Source organism: Lasioglossum baleicum, chromosome 9, assembly GCF_051020765.1.
Source record: "Lasioglossum baleicum chromosome 9, iyLasBale1, whole genome shotgun sequence".
NCBI lineage: Eukaryota > Metazoa > Arthropoda > Insecta > Hymenoptera > Halictidae > Lasioglossum > Lasioglossum baleicum.
In genome coordinates, this window is record NC_134937.1 from 3,610,332 (window position 1) to 3,623,305 (window position 12,974).

The window sequence follows — 12,974 nt, forward strand, 5'->3', positions numbered from 1 at the left end:
TACAGTTACAATTACATGTAATTGGAATTGGAATTGCAATTACTTTCGCTCAACCAGTAATTGTAATTGCGGACCACAATTACAATTACAGTGATTCGTCAAGTAATTGCAATTCCAATTACAATTACATGTAATTGTAATTGTATTTCTGCAATTCCAAATTACAGTAATTGGCAAGTAATTGTAACTGTAATTGAAATTACATTTTGCCCAACTCTGCGCGTGGACAAAGGTTGCGTCATATTTGTGCGTCTAGCGTAGGTCACGTGTCGCGAAGCGATAAAATCACGCGAGTAACCTACCGGACGTAACAATATCGTCATTACATTCTAAGAAAACATCTTGTAACATCTATCTGGTACACTCTGTATATTGAGAGATTAATCTTTTCTGAAATGTGTCCCACAGGTTCAAGCGCACCCTGTACATTTTCTGCCTCTTTTTTCGTTGAAAATGCAGCCAAATCAAAACCATGCTCTTGATTCCAGCGAAATCAAACGATGGGAAAAATCTTGAACACATTACAGCGGCATAATCAAAAGCATTCAGCATTTCTTACCTCAGTTGCGTCCTCCCCGACTCCGTTATCCCATTAGGCAAGATTAATCGTTCATTTCGTAATCCTCCCACTTTTATCGCAGTTGCTTGTTTCCCCTCCTCTGCCACCGGCAGCGAGTTACCGCGAGGCGGGTTCGTGGCTGTAAACGAGGAAATTTCTTTAACCGGCAACGAATGCCGACTGTAAAATTTATAGGTGAACGACCAATCAGAGGCCAAGACGAACGAGCCACGTAAACCCGGGAGAAAATTATCGCGGGCCATAGAAGCGAAAGGAGTGGGAGATTTGATAACTCCTAACTTCGCAGCCTCTACGGCTCCAGAATAGAAAATTTCATCGATTCAATTATTTTGCGGCGTTGCAGGCTGCTGTTTGCTGCATAATCGTCACAAGTTATTCTTCCTTTAATAGGCAGAGAGGGTAATTTATACATTAACATTATGCCTGTTAGGAACAATTACCAGGTAAATAAAGAGACATCGATGTGCACATAGCGTAGAAGATTGAGGTTAGCCCTTTATTCTTATTATTATAACTTGTCATTGAGCTTTACTGTACTAATTTGGAATTGCAAAAAAACAGCGAAACTTCTAAAAACGAAAATTTTCGCCAGTCTGGTTTGTCGTTCAGTTGCTCTACTGATATTTCGTGCCACATACTTCTCTATCAAATACGCTTAAAACAAAATTAAATTTTCGCGATTTTCGGCTTTCTTCTAGGGGAATATGATAACGAAAGAAGTGGCATAAAATTCAGTAGTAAAACAAGCCAGACGGCCGAAAAATTGTCGAAAATTCAGTAGTGCAACTCAACGACGAGCCAGATGACCAAACCATTTCAGAAATCTCTACAAACTGATTTTTGTATTATGAGAATATGATAACGAAAGAGGTGGCACCAAAATTCAGTGGTAAAAGTCAACAATAATCCAGGCAGTCGTCAAATTTTGAAAATTCAGTAGTGCAACTCAATGTCGAGCCTAACTACCGACAATTTTTCGAGATTTTCTAGGCTCTCCTCATTCCAGTCTATTGGATTACTAATAATTAAGTAAAGTTTACCCCTAAGAGTTGCTTGCAACCCCCATCACTAAAAAAATAAATATTTTTTTCTACCCTTCATAATATGCTCGTAATTGTGAAAAAAATATATGAAATGCAAGAGTTAGTTCGAGTGTGTTAGTTTTTATTCATCTTAATATCTGAATTAACAACCGAGAAAAAAAATGATGAAGAGTTCACGGTGTTTACCCTCATATTACCCTTAAATTAAGGGTTAGCGACTTAAAATTTTGGGGGATCATCTTTCAACCTAAAAGCATTGTTTTGCACACGATTTCAATAAAGAATGTCGTTGGGTCGCTGGACTATGCTTATCCTGCTTTATGGCTTCAGTTTCTTGAAACTGATGCAAATAGTTATTATTTCGCATAAAGATCCACAGTTTATATCAACCAGGTATTTAAATAAAATTTTTCTTATAAGAAACTTACAGCTTTCACTAGCAACTCCGCATGTACTGACCGTCGATCTGAATGATTCATGATGTAGTACTTACTATATTAGTATACCAAAACACGTCGAGGTTTATAAATAGAATCCGCTTTGAAATTACCGTCGATTGAAACTCGGAAGAGGATTGCGAGTGCATTATGTCTGTACATATATGATTCCGTAAACTAAATGTCAACTATTTAATCGTAGTGAGATTCGTGCTCGGTGTCATACGTGAGTAATTTACAACAACTGTCGCAATAAATAATTCCCTCGACTGCGAGGTTCGCGCAGTGATCCGGTTTCTGTTTGTAAAAAAAAAAAAGAACAGTGCAGGTATGAAGCTCACGCGAAAGTTCGCGATGAAAAGACGTGCCGTTCGAAACAAAAGAAGTGGGTTGCTATCCAATGGGATTCTAATTTTGCACGGTAATGGCCGACCTCAGATTCCCACACGAACTGTTCGTACGTTTCAACAATTTCACTAGAAAATTTTTCATTTCCTGCCGCGCAATCTCAATATCGCGCCAACTGAATTCTTTCTTTCGCGTTTAATTGAGTTTAACCGAGAAAGTCCATCGAAAATGATTACAAATTTCGCGGTGGTGGACTTTTTATCAATAGAACAAAGGAGATAAGGAAAAACGTATTTATTAAAAGAAAGGCAATTGGTGCTAGTATTTATTTTACAATTTTGTCGTTAAATTATTTAATGAGAACGTCAATTCGTTGTTATTAGTCTTCTGAATAGTATTATCGAACAGTTTTATGTTTTATCTTAAATCTCTACATAAGAAACGGTCGAGAATGATCGGACATCAGCTAAACGAGGATTAAAGAAAACATACTACCTTCCGATCGATGCAAAATCGTTTCCTGATTGATGGGACCTTTTGAAACAAGAGTAAAAAAGGTAGCATAATATATCGATCGTAAACTCCGATTACGACCCCAACGTTCGTCTCTATTAAAATGAAAGTATTACTCGTGAAATGCTCGCTTGAAGCTGTTGAAAATCTCCGTTTAATGATTATTAGAAAACTCTTATTTCGCAGCGAGATTTGATATATTCGCCGCCGCGCTGTTCCCTTTGATGCGACTCTGACGACGAGAGGAAGATTTTAAAAAAGTGAAACATCGGGAAAGTTTATAGCAAATTATGAGTTCTGAGGAAGGCGAATTACTTTTGACGTAAACGAACGCAGAAGCGGAAAAGTATGCTTGATACTCTTGGTCGAACGTACTTGAAGAAGTTAGATACCATCTTAGAAGCTGTAATTTTCGGAGTAACGGATTAAACGGATTTTGTTAGACGGCATTTCGACGAACATATTTAATTACAGTGAATCATATTATTTTATAGCTATCTACAAGTATGCATTATCCGAACGTATTCTAATTAAAAGTTAATATTAACTGTAATTTTCGGCGATTTATATGTATGCTGTCATAAACATTTGACTCTGAAGAATTAAAACGGATTTTGTTAGATGGAATTTCAACGAACATATGTAATCACAGTGAATCATATTATTTTATAGCTATCTACAAGTATCGATTATCCGAACATATTTATGTTAAAAATTAATAAGACTAAGCCATAGGCCACAGGTTGGTAGGTAGTAAAAACCAAATTACATTTAAATTAATAATGACATTCCGTCGAAGCAACTCATTTGAATAATTTTAAAATAAAATTCCGGTTACACATATTTGGTAGTGGTACGTTTAGTGTTTCCAATTTAATCCAAGACAGACCTGGCGCAGTTCAATAAGACAACGTACAGTGATTCCCATTAATATGCGGACGGTCCCAAGAAAACGATAACTTTTTTAATATTGGACTATGCAATTTGATTTCTTTTTGAGAAGTTAAAGCAATTAGTTTATTGTACGATGTGAATAGAAACATTTTCAAAAATTGCTCCTTGTCGGAATTATAGAGAAAATACCAAAAGTTGCGTTTTACAACTTTTTTATGTAGGCCTCTACTGAAAATTTAAAAAATACGTTTTGTAGATCTGTGTCAATTGTATGCATTGTACAAGTTTCATCGAAATCGGTTGATGCGGGAAAGAACGACAAACATTGAAAGGTGTAAGAATCTTTAGATTCTCTCTCTCGTTGCAGTTTGTGACCGAAAATCGTGAAAAACTGCAATTTTTACCATCTTCAAAATTTGTAGCTAACTGCAACGTCGACCGATTTTGATGAAATTTACAGAATATGTTTAACCGATGCATATATCTACGAAACGTGTTTTCTGAATTTTTCATACAAGCCCACATCAAAAACTTGCAAAATGCAGCTTTCAGTATTTTCTCAAAATACTAAAAAAAGTTCAAATCGTATGGTCCAATATTAAAAAAGTTATCGTTTTTTGAAGAGTGTCCGAATATTAGTAGGAGTCACTGTACATACACGGCGTCCTACAATTATTCGTTTGTTCTATTATAAAATAACATTTATAAGAGCAATCAGATGATGTCGTGGACAATTAATTATTATTTGTCATATGTAAAGTTTAATTGAGATAATGATTTGACATTTAATGATTTGTATCTGCGTTCAATAATTATCATAAAGATGCTCTTTATTAGAAGTTTCGTACAACAACCCCCAAACATCCATTCGAAAATACTCAGTCGGAAACGTTCGGAAATCATTCATTCAAAACCTCCCGAAGCTTTTGCTTGAAAATACTCGTGTGGAAACATTCGCAAACCACTCGTCCCAAAAGTATCGCAATCACTCGCTCGACAAGCTGCAACCTCTACGTGCCTCTACCACGTTGAACCAATTCCCTAATATTAGTTTGGCGTGCAATAAGTCGCGAATCAAACGCATATCATGACGGGCTAATTAAAAAGTTTATTTACAGCATCACTTTGACTTGTTCGGTATTTCTATCGATAAATGCATAATAACACTGCGGACCTTTATGCATTTATATAGCAAAATTGAGAAAATGTAATTGAAAATTGTTGAAAAATTTGTTTAATTGAAGATATCAATACAAGATTTTTCCTCTACTAACTTACTCTACTCTTACTTCTTGCAATCGATGCAGATAATTTTTGTTTTCCCTCCGGGCGGGTAAATACAATAACTACATTTGTTGTACAGATCGCGAAACAACAAAAAAGTAAAAACAAATATACTTTTATTTTAATTTAGGCTGCCGTGTGATTCTCGAATTTTTTTTCTTGAAAACGATTCCAGGACCATAACGAACAAAACAAAAAAAGAATTACGCATATCCATCGTTCGAATCGTGAGTAATGGTCTTGAGTTCATACAAAAATCCCGTAGAAAAAAGCACTTTCATTTTTTCCCGAAGTTTCCATTTCTCCAGGCAACTTTTCCAATTTTTCTTTCCCTAAAAACCTTATTCGGACCAAATCGGTCCAGCCGTTCTCAAATGGTACGCTTACCAACGAACAGTATTTGATTTTTATTTATATGGATTATAATTAGATTATTAATATTATTTTCCATTATAATTAGATTAGATTATAATTAGATTTACATACTTATACAGTAAATAATTCATTTTGACAAATTTTTCTTTCTCTATTGTGGGGTTTTATAAAATATCATTTATTAACCCCTTGCCGTATTGTAAAGAGTCAGACTTGTCATGAAGATTTTAACCAAGTCTAACATATGAATGTTATGCGTTTCTTTTTAGATGAAATAAAATTTGATTCGCTTGTAATCAATATCTAAGCATTACAATATTTCATTTTTCTTCTACGACATTTTTTGGGATACAGACGTAACTCTGTATCACTGTAATCACTGTAACTGTAAAGAAAATGGTAGGGCAAGGAGTGAAACTAGAATCATAATAATGTTTCAACATACCTTGGATGCCCTGGAAACAAGCATAGATTACAGTCAACCATTACACACACTATGTGGTAATAATTAAAAAATTATTAACCTTCGTACAATGCGTCTGTACGTCGAAATTCCGTTTGCTTTAAACTCCTTCTACTAAAAGTCTCCAGTCGAAATCTCTTCTACGGAATTCCGGATTGTCGAGGTTCGACTACACAGTATTACACGAAAATGCACCCTTTAGGAAAGGAAGCGAAACAATCCTTCGACCAGAGAACTTTTCCCAAATTTTTCACGATTTCTTGAGAGTCCGTTGTGCGCCAAGTACGAGAATACTTCCCAAAACATGGATTTACGACGCGTCCATGGTCACTCGGGATTTTCCTAACTGTTCGTACTCCGCACATTTCGTCGCCAAATGTCGGAGACGAGTAGTTTACTTTGGATTTATAAATCTTCGACTCTGTCGCGGATTCCGTATCAGAATCGAAACACTTGGCGTCAGAACTCGGCACTAGAATTCGTGACGATAAAAAAGAAACGTCATAGACGGTGAAGTAATTCTGGTTCATAAGATGAGGAATAGTTTGTACGCACATGAATTTTGATCACGATTGACATATCCATTTATATGTGTGAAAAATGTGTTTAAAATTTTACTGCCTATCTTTGCGTAAGCAAGCAAACGTGTATAATAATCAATAGACTGCTGATGTTCATACATTGTTCAATTTTTGTCGATAAATTTTAAGAAAGTGGAATGAAACAAAATCCTATTTTCAATGGGAACCGCCTTTGTAGATCCAAAACAAATGAAAATTGTACAAAATTCTATCGTATTTTATATTCTAGCCTTTTTTGAACATTTTCATAAGCCATAAATGCATAAAGATCCGCAGTCTTTCAATTAATATGAGTAGAGTGGTGCAGATGGTATGAATTTATGGAAAAAATTATTAAGTAAAACTTAAGACAGTTGAAATATTGAAGAAGAATTTAAGAATATCTACATATTCATATCTAACTAATTAAAACGATTGAAGAAATAAATTTTCAATGGCAACGAATTGGTCCTTTCATGAATTCAAGCACGAAACTTTGGGAAATAATTTTGTAGATGTTATACTTTCAAAAAATTAATCTGCAGAATTAACTTCCAATCTTTTTTTTTAAACTTCTCTAATTGTTTTGGTGACAAATAGCGAAGTTATTGTAGATGTTTATGTTCTTGGATGATCATAGATGAATCTACATGAATGGATATCATAGAAAATGTTTGTTATTGCCTTAAGGGCCAAACTACTGCTTCTGGGTTACCATAGGTTGGTCGATAACTCATTTGGCCGACACTGTTTTGATCGACACGATTTGACCGACAGTAACTTTGGTCGACACTATGTTTTCCTCGACATTGCGAAATGGTCGACAAATAATTTGACCGACACTATGTTTTCGTCGACAAATGATTTGACCAACACTATGTTTTCATAGACACGGTCAAATTGTCGACGTCTGCTGCTTTCATCGACAGTCCGTGTTTAGCGACAGGTTTGATTCGTATATGCTAATGTTGACTAATCGTCATTATTACTCTTATGTTCTAAACCAGGGGTCGGTAACCTTTTGAGTCGGAGGAGTCAAAAATTACAATTTACAAAATTTCGAAGTTTTTAAAGAGCCACAAAATATTTTCTTGCCAACAATAAATAGTACTCGCATAAATAAAGTTTTTTGATAAAAAAAACTAATCAATTTATTCATAAGAAAAATTATCTGTTTATTCATATATAAGTAGTGTTTTTCACAACAAATTAGATAATATATGTATATGTATATTGTGTATATGTACATACATAACTTTGAGAAGATAATTCGCTTCTAACTCTTTTACTTGAAACAACAAACTATACGTCACAGCCAAAGCACTGGTGAAGACGCCAAATTGTCTTGCGTCGAAAGCGAATTAAAACCTACATAACGTAACATAAACCTAACATACATAACCTACATAACGTAACATAAAACATCCGACGACGGCGTCATTCGAGAGGTTCCGACGGACTGACGACAGTGACGACTCATGTCACGGGGGAGGGGTGCGGTGAAAAGCGAGTACAAGTGGCTGAAAGATAGAATCGGTGCCCAATCCTCGTTAATCAGTTCAGAACGATTTTTAAATGTTTTTTTTTATAAAATAAATAATATTTGCGTATGGAACTAAAGAGCCGCAGCTTCACATCCAAAGAGCCGCATGTGGCTCGCGAGCCGCAGGTTGCCGACCCCTGTTCTAGACGCATTTAGTTGCTTGTATAATAAAAAATAAAGAGAAGTAAAAAGGATTTCTTCAAATAAACAAACTTTATTAATAGGTACACACAAATGAACAAAAATCATAATATTTCATTTAATTTCAAACATAATTGTGTAAATACATATACATAATTTGAATGAACAGAACGAATGCTACGTTGTCGACGAGAACATAGTGTCGGTCAAATCATTTGTCGACCATTTCACAATGTCGAGGAAAACATAGTGTCGACCAAAGTTATTGTCGGTCAAATCGTGTCGATCAAAACAGTGTCGGCCAAATGAGTTGTCGACCAACCCATGGTAACCCACTGCTTCTAGCTTCTCACAAAATTCTCGTTTGATCCACTCTCAGAAGAGTTGTTCCCTTTTAACGAGTGAACGAATACTTACGCGTCCGACTGCATTTTGTTGCCCGGTATAAAGAAAAGGAAATTCTAAACGAAGAGTGGAACTTTAGCATACAGCTAATAAAGTTGAAGTCCAGGCTCGGAACGATATCCATACACACGCGGTAGTTAACCGGTGGATGTTGAGCGGGACGCGACGTGGCCGGGCAAGAACTCGTAAAACGAAATCTCGGCGAATCGGAATCGTTGCCGGTTGTAATCGAGTCTCGGGTAATTTCGCGGCGATGATAAATCCCGGCGAAATGGGCCGGTCTTTCGGAAAACTGCATAAACCATCGCGCGGAATCACGTACGGCCGCGCGCTCGAAAAGTTTTTCCGAGGGGAGCTACGCTCCGCTTCCTCGAGGGCTCTTCTCTCGGCCATTTGATATTCCAAGGTATTTTCGTGAGAGCGGAATTTCGTGTAAAACGTTGATCGCGAACGATACACAGCCACTTTGCTCGCGGCTTTTCATGCGGGCACGAAGGAAGAAACCGAGGAGCGAGAGATCGTGAAGAAAGAAGAAGAAGAAGAAGAAGAGGAAGAGGAGGAAGAAGATGATGATGACGAAGAGATAGAGAGAAAAAAAAGGAAAAAGGGGAGCAAGGGTTGAAAGCGCGTTACATCGATCCGTTGTTTACAGAGCGCCGGTGGCTCTGTGTCCTCGGCCAGTGTAACCCTTGGAATTTCAACAGAATTTTCCGGGGATCATCTTCATTGGAAAAACTTTGCCCTCCTCGATCGGCTTTTGAATATTCCAGCGAATTCACTCGTAACCATCGAGCCACTTCGTATTTCCCGTGGAAACTACCCTCCTCCCAGGCACTGTGTCGCGTCGACCGGATACCGAACAGACTTCGAAAAGTTCCTCGTTTTCGCGGGACGCAATAAACGAACTGTACCGTTGTCGCGTGTTCATGGGCTCCACGAACTCGCCTCTGTTTTATATCTCTTGAAAATTACAACGCCACGCGAACGAACCCCTGGGCTTCGACGACACTGCTCTCATCGGTATTTTATATCCCCTCGCTTTTCATTAGCGAACTTACGGTGCGTTAATTGCCACTTAAACTTCTGCCTCAGATGCAAACGTTGGCGCTAGCTGTCCCACGTTTTGTGTACACTTGAGAAATGTCGCGCGACGATCGCCGCACAGTGGGACGAAACGACCTGACGGTGATCAAAAATCTGTAATTTTGCTTCTGCTTTCTATACTGTATTGAATTTTTCACGAGCTAATCATTACATTATAGCCTCTATGTTCATTAATTTTAGTGGTACAGTAAATCCTCTATAATCGAAAAAAGGCCGTACATGATAAACGCAAAAAAGTATCCCCTTCACTATAGTAATCTGATCTCGGCTCGGGTATATCGGTGTGAACCACTACTAATGCGACGCGGAGAGTTGCAGTCGCCGGCACAGTTCAAAGGCCCGGGCGTCCTCACAATGTAACACCAATATTTAATCTTTTTTATTATTACTTATTTTTTTATGAAACTTTCACCAATATATTCGTGGCATTTTTCTGATTAAAATAATACCAAACACGATATAATTTCAACTGTATTTAGTAAGTAAGTAATATTTAGAGTAATTAATAAACATGGTTTCGTGATATGACAAAACTAAACTAAAGTTATGCGTGTTATACACGCATCCAATTATTAGTTCGAACAACTTCCTTGTGCTTTGAACAATAGCATGCTCGCCATAATAAAATAACTAATTGTAGTCTATTGAATGAAGAGAAGTTCCAATATGTATAAATAAAGGTTTAATACATTAACTGCCAAGTCAATTACACATGTGTAACACTAATCTTTGACCAGGCTTAGAAATTCAATTTCACTCTAATGTATTCGAGTAAACCGAATTTAATTAGGATTTTTAGAAACCGGAAGAGTTAAGCAGCATCCACTATAATAAATTTTATCTTCTTAGATTTCGCTTCACTAATTATTCATATTCATATTCATATTCATAGTCATATTATTATTTCACTAATTATCATAATGTATTAATATTGGATACCACTGTATTCGGGAAATCTTTTGCTGTAAAGAACAATTCAATATCTTTTATAATAACATCATAATATTTGTTTCAGGTGGAAAAATATATTTTTTTTAAGTCATGTTTCTCGAAAACTGTGCGTCTAGGAGAAAAATTAAGGACAGATTCGGAATCAGCGCAAAAAACTCTATAAGAAGGACCCAACAGTATATTGAAATCATACAAAAAAGTTGAAATTTGTTGGACAGTGTATTTAATCTTTTTTATTATTACTTATTTTTTAATGAAAATTTCATCAATATATTCGTGGCATGTTTCTGATTAAAATAATACCAAACACGATATAATTTCAACTGTATTTAGTGGTTTAATTGACGATGAACGTTTCGGGCGCAAGGAAGGAAAGAAAGAGACGCGGAGAGTCGCAATTGCTTTGGCCGCGCGCGGGGTCTTTACACGCGTTGTCCTTCTCCACGTTCGGTTCGGCCTTTGAAGCTCAATCATTGTTTCCGGTACACCCCTTGTATTATAGTTATGTAGATGGTATACAAATATAATCCTTGTCACTCGTGCTTCGCCAATCAAACAATATTCTATTTAACTTTGACTATGATGAACTTTCCTTTCAGTGCAACGAAATATTTAAACTTGGCACAAGTACCTCGTGACAGACAACGTGACGTGACGTAAAGTAATGTAATTACTAAACGAGTAATTAATAAACATGGTTTCGTGATATGACAGAACTAAACTAAAGTTATGTGTGTTATACACGCATCCAATTATTAGTTCGAACAACTTCCTTGTGCTTTGAACAACAGCATGCTCACCATAATAAAATAACTAATTGTAGTCTATTGAATGAAGAGAAGTTCCAATATGTATAAATAAAGGTTTAATACATTAACTGTCAATTACACATGTGTGACACTAATCTTTGAGTCTGTATAGTTCGATTTTTCGCTGGACCCTTATTTTTTGAGATAAATTGGTGTCTTTATATAATTAAAGCAAAAGTGGTGTCTCTCCGTCTTTAATGATTGTTTAAAATTTAAACATGTTTAAACAATCATAATGTATAATATTAATATTGGATAGCACTGTATTCGGGAAATCTTCTGCTGTAAAGAACAATTCAATATCTTATATAATAAAATCATAATATTTGTTTAACCCGGCGTTAGTGAGGTGGGGTCTCACAGACCCCAGGGATTTTAGATTGATTGTAACATTGTAACAACGTGTGACAGTTGTTAAGTATTTTTGAATAATAAAAATTTAATTTCGTGGATCTGCGTTTTTACTCTGATAAATTACAAGCCTCTTAAGCAATACCTAATCTTATATCTATAAAAAAGGTATTTATTTCTATAACACAATATATTTTTTCCTCGGGTCTGTGAGACCCCACCTTACCACTTACGATACATTTTCCCACCTTACCAACGCCGGGTTAAAGTGGAAAAATATGTTTTCTTCATGTTTCTCGAAAGCTGTATGTCTAGGAGAAAGATTGAGGGCATATTCGGAATCAGCGCAAAAAACTCTATAAGAACCACCCAACAGTAATTGTGGAACAAATTTGGTGTTGGACAGTGTATTTAATAAGTATCGTCTTTTTAAGGGTGTACGAATATTAGTGTATCCTTGTACATACAAGGCCTGCAATGATCTTATCACCTGATATCGCACTAGATGTAGTGCAATGTAACCGAAACATAGTCTAACAAATGGTTTCTATAGGAATCTTGGGGTGCGGGTGACCGGGGCGTGATGAGCCAGGACCATATCCTGACTGAAACGCCGCCATAAATCACCCCTTAACGTGGATCGTTTGCTTAGAAACGAGAATACCGAGCGGCAGCCTATCAAACGTGGCTAAATGAAAGCCGTTCTCGTTTACAGCCAATATAAAGTTCCATCAGGTCGGCAAATACCATCAACAAGTATCGCACGCGCGTTTCGGCAAACAATTTCTCAAATTTCCCGTTTGACACGGTAAGAAACCGCCCGGTTTTAGCTACGGAAATTGATTGGAGGTTTTCGGCTAATAGATCCCAACGATGGATACGCATACATTTCGCGACGCTTCGCCGAACGTAGGGTTCCCAGTGTCTCTACACTAGTCTACACGCTTTCTCCATCGGTTTATCGGTAATTTAATTATGTCGTATAGCGACCGCAGTACCGGCGGCATCACGCAGAGCCGTAATTACTATCTCGTCCCTAATAATGCCGGATAATGCCCGGCGCTGACTCTACGACGCGTACAAGTTAGTCTGTAAATTAGAGGCGTCCTTTTGGCTCGCCTCGTATTCCTGATTTATCGCAGGTGGCCTTGCAGCCGTTATCGTTCTCTGCAC

At 36.8% G+C, this 12,974-nt stretch overlaps 1 protein-coding gene and 1 long non-coding RNA gene across 3 annotated transcripts in view; both read left to right on the forward strand.

Moving 5' to 3' along the window:
* Positions 1-12,974, forward strand: part of LOC143211768 (dipeptidase 1) — a 342,491-nt gene that overhangs the window by 58,586 nt on the left and 270,931 nt on the right. The gene's annotated exons all lie outside the window — the stretch shown is intronic.
* The window catches only part of LOC143211769 (uncharacterized), a 138,865-nt gene that overhangs the window by 45,810 nt on the left and 80,081 nt on the right, over positions 1-12,974 (forward strand). The gene's annotated exons all lie outside the window — the stretch shown is intronic.